Source organism: Piliocolobus tephrosceles, chromosome 10 (assembly GCF_002776525.5).
Source record: "Piliocolobus tephrosceles isolate RC106 chromosome 10, ASM277652v3, whole genome shotgun sequence".
Taxonomy (NCBI): Eukaryota; Metazoa; Chordata; class Mammalia; order Primates; family Cercopithecidae; genus Piliocolobus; species Piliocolobus tephrosceles.
Window position 1 is genome coordinate 10535211 of NC_045443.1, and position 7726 is coordinate 10542936.

Here is a 7726-nt window from a genome sequence, read left to right on the forward strand (position 1 = left end):
TGAAGTAAAGATTTCTTTCTCGTTATTTTGATTTTGATTTTGTAGAGACAGCTGCTTTCAAACTCCTGGCCTCAAGTGATCCTCCCACCTCAGCCTCCCAAAGTCCTAGGATTACAGATGTGAGCCACCACACCCAGGCAAGATTCTTAAATAGAATAATAAAATCACTCACTTAGACTATATTAAAATTAAGAACTTTTGTTCACCAAAAGACATTACTTAAAGAGTGAGAAGGCAACCCATAGACTGAAGAAAATATTTGCAGTACTGAAATTTATTCTGAACTTTCTGCAAATCTGAAAATCTTACAAAGTCCTCTAATCTATATATATAAAGAATTTCACAACCCAGCAATCCCATTACTGGATGTATACCCAGAAGAATATAAATCATTCTACCATAAAGACACATGCATGTATATGTTCATACAGCACTGTTCACAATAGCAAAGACATAGAATCTACCTAAATGTCCATCAATGACAGATTGGATAAAGAAAATGTGGTACATATAAACCATGGAATACTATGCAGCCAGAAAAAGGAATGAGACCATATCTTTCACGGGAACATGGATGAAGCTGGAGGCCATTATACTCAGCAAACCAACGCAGAAACAGAAAACCAAATCCCACCAGCCTGGCCAACATAGTGAAACCCCGTCTCTACTAAAAATACAAAAATTAGCCAGGCATGGTGGTGCACAGGCATGGTGGCACACAGGCATAGTGGTGCATGCCTGTAGTCCCAGCTACTCGGGAGGCTGAGACAGGAGAACCACTTGAACTCAAGAAGTGGAGGTTGTGGTGAGCCAAGATCACGCCACTGCACTCCAGCTTGGGCAACAGAGTGAGACTTCGTCTCAAACAGAAAAAAAAAAAAAAAGAAAACCAAATCCCACACACTCTAACTTCTAAGTGGGAGTTAAATGGTAAGAACTTACGAACACAAAGAAGGGGACAACAGACACTGGGGTCTACTTGATGGGGGAGGGTGGGAGGAGGGAGAGGAGCAGAAAAGATAACTATCAGGTATTGGGCTTAATATCTGGGTGATGAAATAATCTGTACAACAAACCCCTGTGACACGTTTACCTATGTAACAAACCTTCACATGTACTCCCAAACCTAAAGTAAGTAAAAAAAAGAAAATAGTTAAAAAAAGAAAAAAACAAAACAAAAAACAAAAAAAAATTTCAAAAAAAAGTCAATCCAGAATCATAAACAAAAGCCTTGAACAAACCATTTTTCATCAGAGGATATCCAACCGCAATGAGATACCCCTTCACACCCACTAAGATGGCTAGAATTAAAAAACAGGGCCAGGTGCGGTGGGTCATGCCTGTAATTCCAGCACTTTGGGAGGCCGAGACGGGCAGGTAACTTGAGGCCAGGAGTTCAAGACCAGCCTGATTAACAGCAAAACTCAGTCTCTACTAAAAATACAAAAATTAGCTAGGCATGGTGGTGCACACCTGTAGTCCCAGCTACTTGGGAGGCTGAGGCAGGAGAATCACTTGAACCCGGGAGGCAGAGGTTGCAGTGAGTCGAGATCATGCCACTGCACTCCAGCCTGGGCGACAGAACGAGACTCTGTCTCAAAACTTAAAAATAAAAATAAAAAACAGGCCAGGTGTGGTAGCTCACACGTATAATCCCAGCACTTTGGGAGGCCAAAGTGGGCAGATCACCTGAGGTCAGGAATTCAAGACCAACCTGGCCAACATTGTGAAACCCTGTCTCTACTAAAAATACGAAAAATTAGTTGGGCGTGGTGGGGCGTGCCTGTAATCCCATCTACTCGGGAGGCTGAGGCAGAGAGAATCGCTTGAACCCGGGAGACAGAGGTTTCAGTAAGCCGAGATTGCACCACTGCATTCCAGCATGAGTGACAGAGCAAGACTCCATCTCAAAAAATAATCATCATAATAAAATAAAATAAAAAAAAAAACAGGTAGTAACAAGTGTCAAAGTGGATGTGGAGGAGTCAGCTTATACACTGTGGGTGGAAATGTAAAATGGTATAGTTACTTTGGAAAACAGTCTAGCAATTTTTCAAATGATTAAACACAGAGTCACCATATAACTCAACAGTTCTACTCCTACATATACACCCAAGAGAAATGAGAACATACATGCACTTAAAAACTTCTACGTGACTAGGTACTAGGCTTAGTACCTGGATGATGAAATAATCTGTACATCAAACCCCCGTGACACAGGTTTACCTATATAACAAACCTGCACGTGTACCCGGAACCTAAAATAAAAGTTAAAAAACAATTCTGGTCGGGCACGGTGGCTCACTTTGGGAGGCCAAGGCAGGCGGATCACCTGAGGTCCGGAGTTTGAGACCAGCCTGGCCAACATTGCCAAATGCCCTCTCTACTAAAAATGCAAAAATTAGCCAGGTGTGGTGGTACATGCCTGTAGTCCCAGCTACTCAGGAGGCTGAGGCAGGAGAATTGCTTGAATCCATTGCACTCCAGCCTGGATAACAAAGTGAGACTCCGTCTCAAAAAATATATATATATACATATATATATATATATGAGATAGCAAAACGGTGGAAACAATCCAAGTGTCTATCAACAGACTAATGAATAAACAAAATGTGGCATATCCATACAATTGAATATTATCTGACCATAAAAAAAATGAAATAGGGCCGGGCACGGTGGCTCACACCTGTAATCCCAGCACTTTGGGAGGCCCAGGTGGGCAGATCACCTGAGGTCGAGAGTTCGAGACAGCCTGACCAACCTGGGGAAACCCTGTCTCTACTAAAAATACAAAATTAGCCGGGCATAGTGGCGCATGCCTATAATCCCAGCTACTAGGGAGGCTGAGGCAGAAGAATCGCTTGAACCCGGGAGGCGGAGGTTGCAGTGAGCTGAGATGGCGCCATTGCACTCCAGCCTGGGCAATAAGGGCAAAACTCTGTCTCAAAAAAAAAAAAAAAAAAGAAAGAAATGAAATATTGATACTAGAAGTTCAGTGAACCTTGAAAACGTTATAAATGAAAACAAGTCAGTCACAAAAATACACTTTTTGTTGTTTTTTAAGACAGGGTCTCACTCTGTCACCCAGGCTGGAGTGCAGTGACATGATCGTGGCTCACCACAGCCTTGACCTCCTGGGCTCAGGTGATCCTCTCACCTCAGCCTCTTGAGTAGCTGGGACTACAGGTACCCACCACCATGCCTGGCTAATTTTTGCACTTTTTGTAGAGGCAGGGTTTCATCGTGTTACCCATGCTGGTCTCGAACCCCTGGGCTCAAGCGATCTGCCCACCTCTGCCGCCCAAAATGCTTGGATTATAAGGTATGAGCTACCACACCCCACCAAAAGTCCACATGTTATATGATTACATTCATTTGAAAGTTCAGAATAAGAAAATTCATAGATAGAAAGTAAGTTATTTGTTCCTTAGGGGCTGGGCACAGGGAGTGGGGAGATAAAGGATGATAGTGAAAAGGTATGGAATTTATTTATTTATTTATTTATTTGAGACAGAGTCTCGCTCTGTCGCCCAGGCTGCAGTGCAGTGGCCGGATCTCAGCTCACTGCAAGCTCCGCCTCCCGGGTTGACGCCATTCTCCTGCCTCAGCCTCCTGAGTAGCCGGGACTACAGGCGCCCGCCACCTCGCCCGGCTAGTTTTTTTTGTATTTTTTTAGTAGAGATGGGGTTTCACCGCGTTAGCCAGGATGGTCTCGATCTCCTGACCTCGTGATCCACCCGTCTCAGCCTCCCAAAGTGCAGGGATTACAGGCTTGAGCCACTGCGCCCGGCCGGAATTTATTTTTGAGGCAATGAAAATGTTCTAAAATTGTGGCAGTGGTTGCACACATCTGTGAATTTATTAAAAACCATTGAATTGGCCAAGTGCAGTGGCTCACGCCTGCAATCCCAGAACTTTGGGAGGCCAAGGTGGGAGGATCACTTGAGGTCAGGGTTTGAGGCCAGCCTGGGAAAAATGGTGAGACCCTGCCTCTACTAAAAATACAAAACAATTAGCCAGGCATGGTGATGCATGCCTGTAATCCCAGCTACTTAGTAGTTTGAGGCAGGAGAATTGCTTGAACCCGGGAGGTAGAGGTTGCAGTGAGCTGAGATTGTGCCACTGCACTCCAGCCTGGGTAACAGAGCAAGACCCTGTCTCAAAAAAAAAAAAAAAAAAAGCCATTGAATTGTATACTTTATTTTCACAGTCGCACACCACCACACCCAGCTGATTTTTTGTATTCTTAGTAAAGGCAGGGTTTCACCCTGTTGGCCAGGCTGCTCTCAAACCTCTGACCTCATATGATATGCCCTCCTCGGCCTCCCAAAGTGCTGGGATTACAGGCGTGAGCCACCGCGCCCAGCCCAGAGTTGTACACTTTAAATGGGAGAATTGCGTGGCATGTAAATTGTATCTTAATAGAACTGCTTCTTTAAAAAGAGGATATCCAAATGAGCAAAAAAAAAAAGTCTTCAACTTTATTTTTTATTTTTATTTTTTTTTGAGACGGAGTCTCGCTCTGTTGCCCAGGCTGGAGTGCAGTGGCCTGATCTCAGCTCACTGCAAGCTCTGCCTCCTGGGTTTACGCCATTCTCCCGCCTCAGCCTCCCGAGTAGCTGGGACTACAGGCGCCAGCCACCTCGCCCGGCTAGTTTTTTATATTTTTTAGTAGAGACGGGGTTTCACCGTGTTAGCCAGGGTGGTCTCGATCTCCTGACCTCGTGATCTGCCCGTCTCGGCCTCCCAAAGTGCTGGGATTACAGGCTTGAGCCACCGCGCCCGGCCTCAACTTTATTTTACTAGGAAAATACATTAAAAACCAGTCTTCTGTTAACCAGTGCACGCTTAACATAATGGCTAAAATAAACAACTCAAGATCTACTAAAATGTTGCCAAGGGTGTAGAATAACTGGAATTATCTTGTACCTTCCTATTGAGAGTGTAAATTGGTCAAACACTTTGGGAAATGATTTTGTAGTATCCATGAAAGCAAAAATCATATATACCCTATGATCTAGCAATTACAATCCTAGATATGTCCCCAACATAAAGGTGTATAATATTGTCACGAAAAGGCATGTATTAGAATACTCGTAGCAGTGCTATTTATAGTAGTAGAAACCAAAAGGTATCTAAGACAGGTCTCAATCAATTTAGAAAGTTTTATTAAGGTTAAGGACATGCCTGTGACACAGCCTCGGGAGGTCCTGACAACACGTGCCCAAAGTGGTTGGGGCACAGCTTGGAATTATACATTTCAGGAAGGCATGAGACATCAATCAATATATGTAAGTTGTACATTAGTTCAGGCTGGAAAGGCAGGACAACTCCAAGTGGAGAAGAGGCTTGCAGGTCATAGGTAGATAAGAGATAAACGTTGCATTTTTTTTGAGTTTCTGATTAGCCTCTCACTGAATGCACAATTTACAAGAATAGTCACTTATGCCTTAGTCTGGTTTAGTGAAACAACAGGATAAAGGAAGCAATCAGAAATGCATTTGTCTCATGTGAGCAGAGGGATGACTCTGAGTTCTGCCTATCCTTTTTCCACAAGGAATTTCCTGGTGGGCAAAATTGTGAGGGAGGTATATAACTTCCTTCGTTTTTTTCTTTCTTTCTTCTTTTTTTTTTTTTTTTTTAATCTTTGTAGGTATCTTATTTAGGAATAGAATGAGAGGCAGGTTTGCCCCACGCAATGCCCATCTTGACTTTTCCCTTTGACCTAGTGATTTTGGGGGGATTTATTTTGCTTTACAGTAGCAACACTCAAACTACCCATCAGTCATATAATGGATAAATAAATTGAGGCATATTCTTACAATGAAATACTATGTAGCAATAGCAATAGAATGAGTAATCTATAATTGCAACAATTTTTTTTTTTTTTGAGACAGAGTCTTGCTCTGCAAGCTCACTCCCGGGTTCCCGAACCCGCCATTCTCCTGCCTCAGCCTCCCGAGTAACTGAGACTACAGGCGCCCGCCACCTCGCCCGGCTAGTTTTTTTGTATTTTTTAGTAGAGACGGGGTTTCACCATGTTAGCCAGGATGTTCTCGATTTCCTGACCTCGTGATCCACCCGTCTTGGCCTCCCAAAGTGCTGGGATTACAGGCTTGAGTCACCACGCCCGGCCCTATAATTGCAACAATATTGATGAATATCACAAACATATTGTCTCATGAAGTAAACCAGAAATAAAAGTAAAAATTTGTACCTATACCTGTTTTTATAGGCAAAAAGTACAGGCAAATCTAATCTATGCTCTTAGAAATCAGTATAATGGTTTCTCCTGGAGACTGGTGACCAAAACTGGGGAGTGGGCTTCAAGAATGCTGGAGGCTGGGCATGGTGGCTTACGCCTATAATCGTAACACTTTGGGAGGCTCAGACAGGTGGATGGCTAGAGCCCAGATGTTCAAGACCAGCCTGGGCAATGTGACAAAATCCCCATCTCTACAAAATATACCAAAATCAGCCAGGCTTGGTGGAACCAGCCTGTGGTCCCAACCACTCAGGAAAGTGATACAGGAGGATCGCTTGACCCTGGGAGGTTGAGGCTGCAGTGAGCTGTGACTGTGATGTCGCACTACAGCCTGAGTGACAGCGTGAGAACCTGTATCAAAACAAATAATAATTAAATAAATAAATAAAAGAAGAATGCTGGAAATGTTCTGGACGCTGGTTACATGGGTGTTTTCGATTTGTGAAAATTCATTGAAGTACACTTATATATATTTTCTGTTTATTATACTTCAATAAAAAGGTAAAACAAAATAAAAGGAAACCATTAATTTTTCTCACTGATCATCCAAGATGTACAAGGGTACGCATCGGGATGATTCTGAGGTCCTCCAGCAGCTGGGCTCCACTGGTCCCTCTGCCCTCTCACCTTCAGTGTATGGCTTTTTGGTGTTGGGGGGCTTGTTTGTTTGGTTTGTTTGTTTGTTTGTGACAGGGGTTGGCTTTGTCGCCCAGGCTGGAGTGCAGCAGCAGCCTCCCAGGCTCACAGCAATTCTCCCACCACGGCCTCCAGAGTAGTTGGGACCACAAACACGCCACCATGCCCAGCTAATTTTTTATTTTTTGTAGAGACGGGGTTTTGCTATGTTGCCCAGGCCAGTCTTGAACTCCAGATCTCAAGTGATCCTTCCATCTCCACCTCCCAAAGTGTTGGGATTACAGGCGCAAGCCACCATGCCCGGCTTTCAGCATGTGGTTTTTACCAGTGTGGTTGCAAAATGACTACTCTTCCTTCAGGTATCTTGTCCTTGCTCCAGTAAGAAGGTGGAAGGACCAAAAGCTTTTCCTTTATGAGGCTTTGTCATTTTATTAAAGAAGGAAATACTGGCTGGACACGGTGGCTAGCGCCTATAACCCCAGCACTTTAGGAGGCTGAGGCGGGTGGATCACCTTAGGTTAGGAGTTTGAGACCAGCCTGGCCAACATGGTGAAACACCGTCCCTACTCAAAATACAAAAATTAGCTGGGCGTGGTAGTAGGCACCTGTAGTCCCAGCTACTTGGGAGGCTGAGGCAGGAGAATCGCTTGAACCTGGGAGGTGGAGGTTTCAGTGAGCCGACATCGTGCCATTGCACTCCAGCCTGGGCAACAAGAGTGAAACTCTATCTAAAAAAAAAAAAGGGGCCGGGCGCGGTGGCTCAAGCCTGTAATCCCAGCACTTTGGGAGGCCGAGACGGGCGGATCACGAGGTCAGGAGGTCGAG